The sequence below is a fragment of the Anser anser genome, assembly GCF_964211835.1.
Source record: "Anser anser genome assembly, chromosome: 19".
In the NCBI taxonomy this organism is placed as follows: Eukaryota; Metazoa; Chordata; class Aves; order Anseriformes; family Anatidae; genus Anser; species Anser anser.
Window position 1 is genome coordinate 1,839,089 of NC_139740.1, and position 16,193 is coordinate 1,855,281.

At 47.8% G+C, this 16,193-nt stretch overlaps 1 long non-coding RNA gene across 1 annotated transcript in view; it reads left to right on the forward strand.

The window, feature by feature from the left end:
- Window positions 1-827: 827 nt before the first annotated feature.
- Window positions 828-16,193, forward strand: part of LOC310884040 — a 154,573-nt gene continuing 139,207 nt past the window's right edge. Inside the window, exon 1 of the long non-coding RNA XR_014573996.1 lies at window positions 828-1,148. This is a non-coding gene — a long non-coding RNA (uncharacterized lncRNA). The remainder of the gene's footprint in view (window positions 1,149-16,193) is intronic.

Sequence of the window (16,193 nt, forward strand, 5' to 3'; positions counted from 1 at the left end):
GATGCACTGCAGTGAGTCCAGAGAGTGCACTGGCACCACTGGGGATGCACTACAGTGAGTCCAGAGAGTGCACTGGCACCACTGGGGATGCAGTGCAGTGAGTCCAGAGAGTGCAGTGGCACCACTGGGGATGCAGTGCAGTGAGTCCAGTGAGTGTACTGGCACCACTGGGGATGCACTTCAGTGAGCCCAGAGAGTGCACTGGCACCACTGAGAATGCCTTTCAGTGAGTCCAGAGAGCGCACTGGCACCACTGGGGATGCACTGCAGTGAGTCCAGAGACTGCACTAGCACCACTGGGGATGCAGTGCAGTGAATCCTGTGAGTACACTGGCACCACTGGGGATGCAGTGCAGTGAGTCCAGAGAGCTCACTGGCACCACTGGGGATGCACTTCAGTGAGTCCAGAGAGTGCACTGGCACCACTGGAGATGCAGTACAGTGAGTCCAGTGAATGCACTGGCACCACTGGGGATGCACTGCAGTGAGTCCAGAGAGTGCACTGGCACCACTGGGGATGCAGTGCAGTGAGTCCAGAGAGTGCACTGGCACCACTGGGGATGCAGTGCAGTGAGTCCAGAGAGTGCACTGGCACCACTGGGGATGCACTGCAGTGAGTCCAGCGAGTGCACTGGCACCACTGGGGATGCAGTGCTGTGACTCCAGAGAGCGCACTGGCACCACTGGGGATGCAGTGCAGTGAGTGCAGAGAGTGCACTGGCACCACTGGGGATGCACTTCAGTGAGTTCAGAGAGTGCACTGGCACCACTGGGGATGGGTTTCAAGGCAACTGCATTAACCGCTCATGCTTCTTTCTTATGAGACGTTAGTAAACCAATTACATAGCCTTGTCAAGACTAAATCACAGGTAAAAATCCTGTACATCTCATGTGGCCAACCACTCCCAACTAGGATTCCAAGAACCAGGAGGTTCGGTGAAAATAGGGCTAGTGCTATTAGAGGGGTGATTATTAGGGTAAGCCCTAAGCTGTCTTTAATGGAGAAGTATGGGTGGAATGGGATTTTGTCGCAGTCTGATATGATTCCTAGTGGGTTATTTGAGCCTGATTCGTGTAGGAAGGTTAGGTGGACTAGGGTGATTCCTGCAATTAGGAAGGGCAGTAGGAAGTGGATGGCGAAGAATCGGGTTAAGGTTGGATTGTCTACTGAGAATCCTCCTCAGGCTCATTCTACTAGAGTTTGCCCAATGTACGGGATGGCTGAGAATAGGTTGGTGATTACGGTGGCCCCTCAGAATGACATTTGTCCTCATGGTAGGACATACCCTACGAAGGCAGTTGCTATTAGGGTGAGTAGGAGGATTACTCCTGTGTTTCAGGTTTCTTTGTATAGGTAGGAGCCGTAGTAGAGGCCTCGTCCGATGTGTAAGTAGATGCAGATAAAGAAGAGCGAAGCACCGTTGGCGTGGAGGTTGCGGATGAGCCATCCGTACTGGACGTCTCGGCATGTGTGAGCTACTGAGGAGAAGGCGAGTGAAGTGTCTGCGGTGTAGTGTATGGCTAGTAGCAGGCCTGTTAGGATTTGTGTGGCTAAGCAGATGGCTAGAAGGGAGCCGAAGTTTCATCAGGCAGAGATGTTGGAGGGGGCGGGTAGGTCGATTAGGGAGTTGTTGATTATTTTTAGTAGGGGATGGGATTTGCGGATGTTAGGGGCCATTAGTGAGTCTGTGTGTTATTAGGATTATTACCAGGATGGAGAGGGCGAAGGATCCTAGGTAGGCCTTAATTAGCCCTGTGTGTATTGAGGTTGCGGCTTTGCTTGCGGCTACTTGTAGTTCAGCAAGGCCCTCTGGCCCTATTTTTTTGAGTCAGGAGAGGTCGATCAAGTGTAGGGCAATGTTTTGTCCCTTTTCTAGTAGGTTTTTGGAGAAGAATCGGTGTACTAGGGGGTTGAAGTACCCTAATGCAGAGGAGAAGTTTATGAGGGGGTTTGGTTTGGGGTGAGTGAGGGTGTGTGTTATGTTCGATAGTTCTAGGGCTAGGATGATTCCTAGGATTGTTATGAGGATGGCAGCGGTTTTGGTGATAAGGGGTATGGTTATTGGGGGGGTTTTGGTTGGTGTGATGAAAGAGGTAATGATTATTCCTGCTGTAATGCTGCCTAGGGCGAGTCGGGTTAGGGGGGCGGTGATTAGTGGGTTGTTTTCGTTTATTGATACTATTGGGGGGATTCGGGTTTGTCCAGCTTGGACTAGGATGGTTATGCGGATGCTGTAGGTTGCGGTGAATGCTGTGGCTATAAGGGTTAGGAGTAGGGCTCAAGTATTTAGGTATGATGTGTTTAAGCTTTCGATGATGAGGTCTTTTGAGTAGAATCCGGCTAGGAATGGGGTTCCTATCAGCGCCAGGTTTCCGATGGTTAGGCAGGAAGTAGTGACTGGGAGTATTTTCTGTAGGCCTCCTATCTTTCGGATATCTTGTTCTCCGTTTAGGTTGTGGATGATAGACCCTGAGCATAGGAATAGTATGGCTTTAAAGAAGGCATGGGTTGAGATGTGTAGGAAGGCTAGTTGTGGGAGGTTTAGTCCGATAGTGACTATTATTAGTCCTAGTTGGCTGGATGTTGAGAAAGCAATGATTTTTTTGATGTCATTTTGGGTTAGGGCGCATGTGGCAGCGAATAGGGTTGATAGAGCACCTAGGCATAGGCAGGCAGTTAGGGCTGTCTGGTTGGTGGCTAGCAGGGGGTGCATGCGGATGAGCAGGAAGATTCCGGCTACTACTATGGTACTGGAGTGCAGTAGGGCTGATACTGGGGTGGGGCCTTCTATTGCTGCGGGCAGTCATGGGTGGAGTCCAAATTGGGCGGATTTTCCTGCGGCTGCGAGGATTAATCCTATGAGGGGGAGGATTGGGGTTTGGTGGGGGTGTACGGCTTGTTGGATCTCTCAGGTGTTGAATGTTGAAGCTAGTCATGCTATGCTCAGGATCAGTCCGACGTCTCCGATTCGGTTGTAGATTACGGCTTGTAGGGCGGCGGTGTTGGCATCTGCTCGGCCTTGTCATCAGCCGATGAGAAGGAAGGACATGATTCGTACTCCTTCCCAGCCTACGAATAGGAGGAATATGTTGTTTGCGGTTGTTAGGAGGAGTATGGCGACTAGGAATGTCAGTAGGTAGGTGAAAAATTTTGTTACGTATGGCTCTGAGGCCATGTATCATATGGCGAATTGTAGGATTGATCATGTTACAAATAGGGCGATTGGAAGAAATGTTATTGAGTATTGGTCTATTTTTAGGCTCAGGGGGATTTTAAAGTTTATAATGAATTTTCACTCCCAGTGGCAGGTGACAGATTCTACTCCCGAGTAGATGAATGCGGTTGTAGGGGCTAGGCTAATTAGGAATGCGGTTTTAACAGCGCGGGTGGTGGCTTGTGGGGTGTTTTTAAAGTTTTTAAATAGAAATGGCAGGATGATTGGGGTTAGGAGGATTGTCAGCGTGAGTAGTGTGAGGGAGTTGATTAGTAGTGTGGGGTTCACTCCTTTTACTTGGATTTGCACCAAGATGGGTGGTTCCTAAGACCAGTGGATTGCTGTTATCCTTTAAAAGTAAGGGGGCTGAGGTTTTAGGCTCAGATGTAAGAGTTAGCAGCTCTTGTTGGTTAAACCCTCCCCTCGGCAGGTAAGAAGGTTTGAACTTCTATTCTTAGAATCACAGTCTAATGTTTGGTTTAAACTATACTTGCATGAGGGGATTCCGGAGATCAGTTCGGGTTTGAGGATTAGGAGGAATATTGGGATAATGTGGAGTGTTATGAGCAGGTGTTCTCGCGTGGTTGAGTTTTGCATAGATGTGATGTGGGAGGGGATTGAGCCTCGTTGGGTCATTAGTAGTATGAATAAGGTGTAGGAGGCGGTTAGTAGGGTTGCGATTCCTGTTAGGATGATCGTGAAGGCAGATCAGTTGAATAAGGTGATTATAATGGTTAGCTCTGCTATGAGGTTTGTTGTTGGGGGTAAGGCTATGTTTGTTAGATTGGCCAGCAATCATCAGGTAGCTATGAGTGGTAGGAGAGGTTGTAGGCCTCGTGTGAGTAGTAGAATTCGGCTGTGCGTACGTTCATAGTTTGTGTTGGCTAGGCAGAATAGTATGGAGGAAGTTAGTCCATGGGAAATTATTAGGATCATTGCCCCTGAGAATGATCAGTGGGTTTGGATTATTCCTGCGGCGATAACTAGGCCTATGTGGCTAACGGATGAATAAGCGATTAGTGATTTTAGGCCTGTCTGTCGTAGGCAGATTGAGCTAGTCATTAGGGCGCCTCATAGGGCCAGGGTTAGGAAGGGGTAGTGCAGGAGGTTGGACAGTGGGCCCATAAATAGAGTGACTCGTATAATTCCGTATCCTCCTAGCTTTAGTAGTAGGGCGGCGAGGAGTATTGAGCCTGCGATGGGTGCTTCTACGTGGGCTTTTGGCAGTCAGAGGTGTAGGCCGTATAGTGGGGCTTTTACTATGAATGCTATGAGCAGTGCTAGACCTGATAGTATTCCTGTCCATGAGGTGGATAGGGTTGGGTGGGTTAGTTGTAGGGTTGGCAGGTGCAGGGTGCCAATTTTCACGTATAGGTGTATGATTGTGATTAGCAGGGGTAGAGAGCTTACTGGCGTGTAGAATAGCAGGTAGATGCCAGCGCTTAGGCGTTCTGGTTGGTTCCCCCATCGGGTGATTAAGATTAGGGTGGGAATGAGGGTTGCTTCAAATGAGATGTAAAATAGTGCTAGTTCTGTGGTGGAAAAGGCTAGTAGGATGAATGGCTGGACTGCGACTAAGGTTGAGATAAAGATTCGTTTGCGTTGTAGGGGTTCTTGTTGCAGGTGGTTTTGGCTTGCTATGATTATGAGTGGGAGTAGTCAGCAGGATAGTACTAGGAGGGGGGATGAGATTTGGTCAATTCCTGTTCAGTTGGATAAAAATTTGTAGGGGTAGTAGGTTGGGATTAATCACTGTAGGCTTAGGGCAGCGATTAGGAGGCTGTATAAGGTGGTGTTAGTCCATAGAAATTTTGGTGGAGACAGCAGGGCTGTTGGAAGAAGTATGATTGTGGGTAGGATGATTTTTAGCATTGCAGGAGGTTTAGGTTGTGTAGATGGTCGGAGCCATGTGTGCGGGTGGAGGCTACTAGGATGGCCAGGCCTGTGCCCGCCTCACACGCTGAGAAGGTTAGCATGAGAATTGGTACCATGGTGAATGAGGAGACTTGGTTTTCGATGGATCATATTGATAGGCCTACGAATATCGATAATATTATGCTTTCAAGGCATAGTAGGGCGGATACTAGGTGGGTTCGGTGGAAGGCTAGTCCTAGTCCGCTGAAAATGAAGGCTGAGTAGAAGCTTAAATGTAGGGGCGACATAAAAAAGTTACAGGGTTGGCTGTAATCTGCTGGGTCGAAACCAGCTATCTTTTTGGTTAGACTAACTTTCTGTTATTCTGCTCATTCTAGGCCCCCTTGAATTCACTCGTAGGCCAGTCCGAGTGTTAGGAGAAGGAGGATCACTACAGTTCAGGTGAGGGTCATTAGGGGGGATTGGAGTTGGACGGCTCATGGCAGGGGGAGTAGGAGGGCGATTTCTAGGTCGAATAGGACGAACAGGATGGCTACTGAGGAAGAATCGGACTGAGAATGGTAATCGAGCAGATCCAAGTGGGTCGAATCCACATTCGTACGGTGAGAGTTTCTCTGAGTCGGGGTTTATTTGGGCGAGTCAGAAGTTTAATGCGGTTAGGGCGGCGCTTAGGATTGATGATAGGGCGAATATGAACATGAGTGCGTTCATTGCTCTCCTCTGGGTTTATACCAGATTCTAGAGATTGGAAGTCAATTGTAATTAATATACTAGAAGAGCAAGATCCTCATCAGTAGATGGTTATGTAGAGGAATAGTCAGATGACGTCTACGAAGTGTCAGTATCAGGCTGCTGCCTCGAATCCGAAGTGGTGGTCTGATGTAAAGTGGAACTTGATCAGTCGGAAGAGGCAGACGGTCAGGAAGGAGGATCCGATGATTACGTGGAGTCCGTGGAATCCAGTGGCAACGAAGAAGGTAGATCCGTAGACGCTATCGGCGATTGAGAATGGGGCTTCGTGGTATTCTATTGCTTGTAGGGCTGTGAAGTAGAATCCCAGGAGGATCGTTAGGGTTAGGGCGTGGATGGCGTGTTTTCGGTTTCCTTCTGTGATGCTGTGATGGGCTCACGTTACGGTAACGCCTGAGGCTAGTAGGATGGCTGTGTTTAGTAGGGGGACTTCTATCGGGTTGAGTGGTTTAATTCCTGTTGGGGGTCATTGGCCTCCTAGTTCTGGGGTTGGGGCCAGGCTCGAGTGGAAGAACGCTCAGAAGAACCCTAAGAAGAAGAATGCTTCGGATGTGATGAAAAGGATTATGCCGTATCGTAGGCCTTTTTGGACTGTGGGAGTGTGATGGCCTTGGAAGGTGCTTTCTCGTACAATGTCTCGTCATCATTGGAGTATTACTAGGAGTATTGAGATGAGGCCTAGGGTTAGTAGTATGGATGAGTTGTAGTGGAATCACATGATTAATCCTGAGGTTGTGAGTAGGGCGGCGGCTGCCCCGAAGATTGGTCAAGGGCTTGGGTCAACTATGTGGTATGAGTGTGCTTGGTGTGCCATTAGATGTTTTCTTGTAAGTATAGGCTTAGAAGGAGCACGAAGACGTAAGCCTGGATTATGGCTACTGCTACTTCTAGGATGGTTAGGAGTAGTAGGATGATTATTGTTAGGATGGATACTGCAGGAAGGGTGGGTATTAATGCAATGGAGGCTGTAGAGATGAGTTGGATGAGTAAGTGTCCTGCTGTAAGGTTGGCTGTAAGGCGGACTCCGAGGGCTAGGGGGCGGATTAGTAGGCTGGTTGTTTCGATCAGGATTAGTGCGGGGATTAGGGGTGTAGGGGTACCTTCGGGTAATAGGTGGGCTAAAGAGGCTGATGGTTGGTTTCGTAGGCCTGTTAGTAGTGTGGCGAGCCATAGTGGGAAGGCTAGGGCTATGTTCATAGATAGTTGGGTGGTTGGGGTGAATGTATATGGAAGGAGGCCTAGAAGGTTGATTGTAAGAAGTATGATTATTAGGGATGTAAATATTATGGCTCATTTGTGGCCATTTTTGTTGAGTGGGACTATTAGTTGTTTTGTGATTAGGTGAAGGAGTCATGTTTGGATAGTAGAAAGGCGGTTGTTGATTCATCGGTTGTTTGGGGACAGGAATAGTAGGGCTGGGAAGAGTAGGGATAGTAGGATTAAGGGGATGCCAAATAGATTGGGGCTGGAAAATTGGTCAAAGAAGCTTAGGTTCATGGTCAGGATCATGGTGTGGGTTTGGTAGTGAGGGAGGTCTTATTTGATGGGGGGTTGGTTGTGGTGAAGGCTAGTAGTTTTGGTTGGATGAGGAGTGCTAGGGTTAATCAGGTTATAATTATGATTGAAAATCATGGTGCGGGGTTAAGCTGTGGCATATCATTAAGGAGGGGGAAGTCCCTCTTTGGCTAGCTTAAAAGGCTAGTGCTGTTGCATAGCTTCTTAATGATTAGGATGATGATAGAAGGGACGATCAGGCCTCGAAATGTGGGAGTGGGGTTGATTCTACTACAATGGGTATGTAGCTGTGATTAGCCCCGCAAATTTCTGAGCATTGTCCGTAAAAAATCCCAGGCCGGGTGGTAATGAATGAAGTTTGGTTTAGTCGGCCTGGGATTGCGTCTGTTTTAACTCCGAGCGTTGGGACTGCTCAGGAGTGGAGTACGTCTCCTGCAGTAATGATCACGCGGATGGGGGATTCTATTGGGATAACTACGCGGTGGTCAACTTCTAGCAGTCGGAAGTGGCCGTTGGGTAAGTCTGGGGTGGGCACTATGTAGGAGTCGAATGATAGGTCTTTGAAGTCTGTGTATTCGTAGCTTCAGTATCATTGGTGGCCGATGGCTTTTAGGGTGAGGTCTGGTTCATCGATTTTGTCCATTATGTAGAGGATTTGTAGGGATGGGAGGGCGAGGAGTACCAGGACGATAGCAGGTAGGATTGTCCAGATCAGCTCTACTTCTTGGGCGTCTACAGCATTGGACGAGAGTTTTTCTGTTAGTATGTGGGCTAAAAGGTAGAGAACTAGGCTGCAGATAGCTAGGGCAACGATTAGGGCGTGGTCGTGGAATTCAACGAGTTCTTCTATGATGGGTGATGAGGCGTCTTGGAATCCTAGTTGGGAGTGGTTGGCCACATGAGATGTACAGGATTTTTACCTGTGATTTAGTCTTGACAAGGCTATGTAATTGGTTTACTAACGTCTCATAAGAAAGAAGCATGAGCGGTTAATGCAGTTGGCTTGAAACCAGCATGTGAGGGTTCGATTCCTTCCTTTCTTGTACTTGGACGAAGGCCGGTTCCTCGAAAGTATGGTATGGGGGAGGGCAGCCGTGGATTCATTCAACGTTTGTGGTAGTTAGTTCTGGTTGTAGGACTTTTCGTTTGGCCGGAAAGGCTTCTCAGATGATGAATATTAGTATGATTACGGCTACTATTGAGATTAGGGAGCCGATGGAGGAAATGGTGTTTCATAGTGTGTAGGCGTCGGGATAGTCCGAGTATCGTCGGGGTATTCCTGCTAGGCCTAGGAAGTGCTGGGGGAAGAACGTTAGGTTTACTCCTGTAAATATTACCCCGAAGTGGGCTTTTGCTCATGTTTGGTGTAGGGTAAACCCAGTGAGTAGTGGGAATCAGTGAGTAAATCCTGCTAGAATGGCAAAGACGGCGCCTATGGATAGGACGTAGTGGAAGTGGGCAACTACGTAGTACGTGTCGTGCAGGGCGATGTCTAGGGAAGAGTTTGCAAGAACGATTCCTGTTAATCCTCCGATGGTAAATAGGAAGATAAATCCTAGAGCTCATAGTATTGGGGGGGGGTCTCATTTGATTGTTCCTCCGTGCAGGGTGGCTAGTCAGCTAAATACTTTGATTCCGGTAGGGATGGCAATGATTATAGTGGCTGATGTAAAGTAGGCTCGGGTATCAACGTCTATTCCTACTGTAAACATGTGGTGAGCTCAGACGATGAATCCTAGGAAGCCGATGGATAGTATGGCTCAGACTATTCCCATGTAGCCGAAGGGCTCCTTTTTGCCTGAGTAGTACGTGACTACGTGTGAGATGATTCCGAACCCCGGTAGGATCAGAATATAGACTTCTGGGTGTCCGAAGAATCAGAATAGGTGTTGGTACAGGATTGGGTCTCCTCCTCCAGCGGGGTCGAAGAATGTGGTGTTTAGGTTTCGATCAGTTAGTAATATTGTAATACCGGCGGCGAGTACGGGGAGTGATAGAAGGAGTAGGATGGCGGTAATTAGTACGGATCAGACAAATAGTGGGGTTTGGTATTGTGAGAGTGCGGGGGGTTTTATGTTGATGGCTGTGGTGATAAAGTTGATGGCCCCAAGGATGGAGGAGATACCGGCTAAGTGGAGTGAGAAGATAGCCAGGTCTACTGAAGCTCCGGCGTGGGCAAGGTCACCTGCTAGGGGAGGGTAGACAGTTCAGCCTGTGCCGGCGCCAGCTTCTACAGTGGATGAGGCTAGTAGGAGGAGGAATGATGGGGGGAGGAGTCAAAAGCTTATGTTGTTTATTCGCGGGAATGCTATGTCGGGGGCACCGATTATGAGGGGGACTAATCAGTTGCCGAATCCTCCGATCATGATGGGTATGACTATAAAGAAGCTTATTACAAAGGCGTGAGCGGTAACGATTACATTGTAAATTTGGTCGTCGCCTAGGAGAGTTCCTGGTTGTCCTAGTTCTGCGCGGATTAATAGGCTGAGTGCGGTGCCGACTATTCCTGCTCATGCCCCGAAGATGAGGTACAGGGTGCCAATATCCTTATGGTTAGTGGAAAATAGTCATCGGTTGATGAAGGTGACGGGTAAGATGGCTGAGTGTTGAAGCGTTAGGCTGTAGTCCTTTTTACAGAGGTTTAATTCCTCTTCTTATCGGCTCTGTAGTGAAATTCATGTTGAGTTGCAAGCTCATCGATGCGCACTAGGGTGCGTCAGGGTCTTTGTAGGCAGAAGCCAATTGGTTTAGGCATTTAGCTGTTAACTAGAGTTTTGTGGGATCGAAGCCCATCTGTCTAGGGAGGCTTTAGCTTAATTAAAGCGTCTGACTTGCATTCAGAAGATACAGGTTAATATTCTGTAAGTCTTAATGTGCAGAAACTAAGAGGGTTTAACTCTTATTTAAGGCTTTGAAGGCCTTCGGTTTGGGGTGTTATCCTAAGTTTCTAGACAATGGCATGTATTATTGGGGACAGGGGAAGTAAGAGGATTGATAGTGAGGCAAGGACCGCAGTAGGTGTGCTTGGGGCTTTGCTAGTGTATCATTGTTTTATGTGGTTAGAGGAGTTGGGGGGAAGGGTAATTGTTGAGTGGTATGCGAGGCGTAGGTAGAAGAAGAGGCTGAGCAGTGATAGCATGGCAATTGCCATGGCTGCTGGTGTTATTTCCTGTTTAGTTAGTTCTTGGATGATAAGTCACTTTGGTATAAAGCCTGTTAATGGGGGGAGGCCTGCTAGGGATAAAAGTACTAGTATTAGGGTGGCGTTTAGCACTGGGGTTTTTGTTCATGAGGTTGTGATCATGGATAGGTTAAGGGCTTTGATTTTGTTAAGGGCTAGGAATACGGCTGATGTTATGATTGTGTATAGGTAGAAGGTAAGTAAGGCCAATTTGGGGCTGTAAACTAGGATGATGGCGATTCAGCCTAAGTGGGAGATGGACGAGAAGGCTAGGATTTTGCGTGTTTGTGTTTGGTTCAGTCCTATTCAGCCTCCTAGTGCTGTTGAGGCTAGGGCCATGGCGGTGAGTAGAGCTGGGTCGAGGGATTTGGATGTTAGTAGGAGCAGGGTTAGTGGGGGGAATTTTATGAGGGTCGAGAGTAGCAGGGCTGTTATTAGTGGCGATCCTTGTAGTACTTCTGGGAATCAGAAGTGAAATGGCACTAGGCCCAGTTTAATAGCGATTGCTGCTGTCAGTAGTAGACAGGAGGTTGGGTGGTTTATTTGTGTGATGTCTCATTGGCCGGTGACTCAGGCATTGGTTATGCTAGAGAATAGGACCAGGGCGGAAGCAGCTGCTTGGGTTAGGAAGTATTTCGTTGCGGCTTCTACTGCTCGTGGGTGGTGGGATTTGGCAATTAGGGGAATGATGGCTAGTGCGTTGATCTCCAGTCCTGTCCAGGCCAGAACTCAGTGGTTGCTGGAAATTGTGATTGTGGTGCCCAAGATGAGGCTGAAGGTTATGATTGGGGTCGCGTAAGGGTTCATTAGTAGAGGAGGGGGTTAAACCATCATTTTCGGGGTATGGGCCCGATAGCTTGATTAGCTGACTCTACTAGAAAATAATATAAGGGAAGTATGGAGAATTTTGATTTCTCTTGTGTGGGTTCAATTCCTACTTTTCTAAGGTCAACAGGAAATGAGAGGGCTGTTATACCTCTATGTTCACTTTATCATAGTGACCCTTTGTAGTTCAGGCACATTTCCTTATGTAAGGAGGTAGGCCTGCATAGCAGATAGGTATGCTGATGTGTCAGAGGCACAGAGCTAGTGTGAGGGGTAGGAAGTTTTTTCATAGTAGGTGCATTAGTTGGTCATATCGGAATCGTGGGTATGAAGCTCGGACCCATAAGAAACCAGAAGATAGTAGGAGGACTTTTGTGGCTAGGATGACGGGGAATAGTTCTGTGGGTGGCCCTAGGGCGCTTGGGTTTAGGAATATGATGGCTGTAAGTGTATTTATTAGCATAATGTTCGCATATTCAGCTAGGAAGAATAAGGCGAAGGGTCCTGCGGCGTATTCAACGTTAAACCCTGAGACTAGCTCAGATTCACCCTCTGTGAGGTCAAAAGGAGCTCGGTTTGTCTCTGCTAGGGTGGATACATATCATATTATTGCTAGGGGTCATGAGGAGAAAATGAAGTATAGAGGCTCCTGTGCGACGGCAAAGGAGCTGAGTGTGTAGCTTCCGCTTAGTATGATTATTGATAGCAGGATTATGGCCAGTGTCACTTCGTATGAAATGGTCTGTGCTACTGCCCGTAGGGCTCCGATTAGTGCGTATTTTGAGTTCGAGGCTCAGCCTGATCATAGGACTGAGTAGACGGCTAGGCTTGACATGGCTATTAGGAAGAGAACTCCGAGGTTTAGATCTGCTAGGGGAAATGGGAGTGGTAGTGGTGCTCAAGTGGTGAGGGCTAGGACAAGGGCTAGTATTGGTATCAGAATGAATAGAAGTGGGGAAGAGGTAGAGGGTCGGATGGGCTCTTTGGTAAATAGTTTCAGTCCGTCCGCAAATGGTTGAAGTAGGCCAAAAGGCCCGACAACGTTAGGGCCTTTGCGGGATTGTATGTAGCTTAGGATTTTCCGTTCTACTAGGGTTAGGAAGGCTACGGCAATCAGGATTGGGATGATGTATAGGAGGGATATAATGAGGCAGCTTAGTGTTGTTATTTGAATCATGGGTGAAGCTAGGGAGAGGATTTGAACCTCTGGGGAAAGGGCTTAAGCCTTCTGCACTTGCCGGGCTCTGCCACTCTAGCTGGTCCTTTTCTAGGATTGAAAGTGGTGGGGGAAGGCCCTCTTCACGGTTTAGTTGGTTTCACTGCTTAGAGGGGGGGGGCGTGCTTGTGGTATTGGCCCCACTTTCCCGGTCCTTTCGTACTGGGGAGAGTGTGTCATAGATAGAAACCGACCTGGATTGCTCCGGTCTGAACTCAGATCACGTAGGACTGTTAATCGTTGAACAAACGAACCCTTAATAGCGGCTGCACCATTAGGATGTCCTGATCCAACATCGAGGTCGTAAACCCCCCTGTCGATATGGGCTCTTGAGGGGGATTGCGCTGTTATCCCTGGGGTAGCTTGGTCCATTAATCAATTATATTGGGTCTGGTCACTGTTAGCACTTTGAGGGGTAGCTCTAGGTAAAGAGGTATGGTCTTGTTTTTGGAGGATTTGTTCTCCTCCAAGGTCGCCCCAACCGAAAAATATCGACCAGGCTCTGCGATGGTAGTGGCCCCAGTGGGGTTGATTGAGGATTCGCGGTGGTCGTTGATTTTTAAGTTCCACAGGGTCTTCTCGTCTTATGTTCACATCCCCGCTTTTGCACGGGGAGATCAATTTCACTGATTATCTGTGAGAGACAGTTAAGACCTCGTTTAGCCATTCATACAAGTCTCGATTTATGGGACAATTGATTGCGCTACCTTTGCACGGTTAGGATACCGCGGCCGTTAAACCTAAGTCACCGGGCAGGCATCACCTTCAATACTTGTTTAATTTGCTGAAGGCTATGTTTTTGGTAAACAGTCGGGCCTTATTAATTTGCCGAGTTCCTTTCACAGATTTTAATCGCTCTTATAGGCGCTCCTGAGTCGGGTTAACAGGGTTAGTTAATACGTGGTCTTGTAGGGGTTTTTGTATCTGTCTAGGTCTGTTAATAATGTTTCTATGTAAGCTTGCGCCGTTAGAGGGGTGTGGCCCTGAGTTACTTATTTTAGCATTAATTCTCCTATATTCATAGGTTGACCTGTTTGTGATAAGGGAATCATCTTATTTTGGTATTTTTAGGTGGTGGAGCTTTGACGCACTCTTTTTTGATGGCTGCTTTAGGGCCCACGGTAGGATCAGTAGTAAGAATTATCCGCTAGTCGAGGTTGTGTCCTTTTTTAATGGAGCTGTCCCTCCATTAAATAGCTCTTAATCATCTCATTAGGGTTCAGGATGTCCGGTAGGGAGGATTAAGGGGGAACTTAGATTCGTTTCACAGGTAACCAGCTATCACCCAGCTCGGTTGGCTTTTCACCTCTACTGACAAGTCATCCCACTCTTTTGCAACAGAGACGGGTTCGCTCTCTTTAACTGCTTGAAAGTAGCTCGCTTGGGTTTCGGGGGGGCAAACTTTAGTTCACTTTGCTTGGTTGTTCTCGCTAAACCATGATGCAAAAGGTACAAGGGTTGATCTTTGCTGTCTGTCGCTTTGATTGTTTCACTGCTATTTCATCTTTCCCTTACGGTACTGGGGTCTCTATCGCATCTAAGTGTCTTTTCTATCGCCTATACTAAGACTGTAAAATGCTTTAGTTTAATTAGTTTAGTAAATTCTTTAGTTTTGGTGTACTATTTGTGTGGTTGAGCTAGAGGGGGGGCTTCAAGACGATCCGGTCTAGTAGATATCTTTCAGGTGTAAGCTGAGTGCTTTGGTGTTATAGCTACGTCTTGATATTCTAAGTACACCTTCCGGTACACTTACCTTGTTACGACTTACCTCATCTTCAGCGTATTTATGGTATTAGTTATGTGGGATGTGGCTTTTGAGGAGGGTGACGGGCGGTATGTACGTGCCCCAGGGCCGGCTTAAAGTAGGCTCTATTGTCCCACTTTACTGCTAAATCCGCCTTCCAGAAGTGGTTTCACGCTTCTTTCCGTGTGCCCTATGAATAGGGAATGTAGCCCATTTCTTCCACTCCATAGGCTATACCTTGACCTGTCTTATTAGCGGGGTGCTATTGTGTCCACTGTTGTGCTCTCATTCGAGGTGGGCTGGCGACGGCGGTATGTAGGCTGTGTTGGCAAGGGGTGGTTGGGTTAATCGGGGATTATCGATTGTAGAACAGGCTCCTCTAGGTGGGTTTGGGGCACCGCCAAGTCCTTAGAGTTTTAAGCGTTTGTGCTCGTAGTTCTCTGGCGGATACTTCGGTAAAGTAAGTATCAAGATTTAGGGCCAGGCATAGTGGGGTATCTAATCCCAGTTTGGGCCCTGGCTTTCGTGGGTTTAAATCAGTCGTTAGTTCCTAAGATCATCTTAATGGTGTGTTTAGGTGCATCTTGGGCTTATGACAGCTCAGTTGCATTTTGATCTTAGTTAGCTAGGATAGGCATTTTACCACTCTTTACGCCGTGTCAATAGGACGGTTGATTTGGGTTTCTTGTATGACCGCGGTGGCTGGCACAAGATTTACCAACCCTTGAAGTTAGGCTGTTGCTATAACTAAGTCAAGTTTGCACTCATTGCTTAATGTTAATTACTGCTGAATACCCGTGGGGGCGTGGCTTAGCGAGGCGTCTTGGGCTACTACTTGGGTGTGCCTGATACCCGCTCCTCAAGGCCTGTATGGGGGTAGGTGGTCGAGGGCGTTTACACTGGGGCGCGGATACTTGCATGTATATATTTAGCAAAAACCAACCGTAAGGTTAGGACTAAGTCTTTTGTCCGCAGGCATGTTTTATGCCATCTTGGCAACTTCAGTGCCATGCTTTGTGTTAAGCTATGTGGACGGGGGTGTGGTTAGCTGATAGTTGAGTGGTGAGTGAGAGTGAAGTATATGAAATTATTGCTTGTGTTTACTATTTTTAGTACTGGAGTTTCTCTAAGTCCTAGGACTAGGAGGAAATGGTGTTTCATAGTGTGTAGGCGTCGGGATAGTCCGAGTATCGTCGGGGTATTCCTGCTAGGCCTAGGAAGTGCTGGGGGAAGAACGTTAGGTTTACTCCTGTAAATATTACCCCGAAGTGGGCTTTTGCTCATGTTTGGTGTAGGGTAAACCCAGTGAGTAGTGGGAATCAGTGAGTAAATCCTGCTAGAATGGCAAAGACGGCGCCTATGGATAGGACGTAGTGGAAGTGGACACTATTTGTCTGATCCGTACTAATTACCGCCATCCTACTCCTTCTATCACTCCCCGTACTCGCCGCCGGTATTACAATATTACTAACTGATCGAAACCTAAACACCACATTCTTCGACCCCGCTGGAGGAGGAGACCCAATCCTGTACCAACACCTATTCTGATTCTTCGGACACCCAGAAGTCTATATTCTGATCCTACCGGGGTTCGGAATCATCTCACACGTAGTCACGTACTACTCAGGCAAAAAGGAGCCCTTCGGCTACATGGGAATAGTCTGAGCCATACTATCCATCGGCTTCCTAGGATTCATCGTCTGAGCTCACCACATGTTTACAGTAGGAATAGACGTTGATACCCGAGCCTACTTTACATCAGCCACTATAATCATTGCCATCCCTACCGGAATCAAAGTATTTAGCTGACTAGCCACCCTGCACGGAGGAACAATCAAATGAGACCCCCCCAATACTATGAGCTCTAGGATT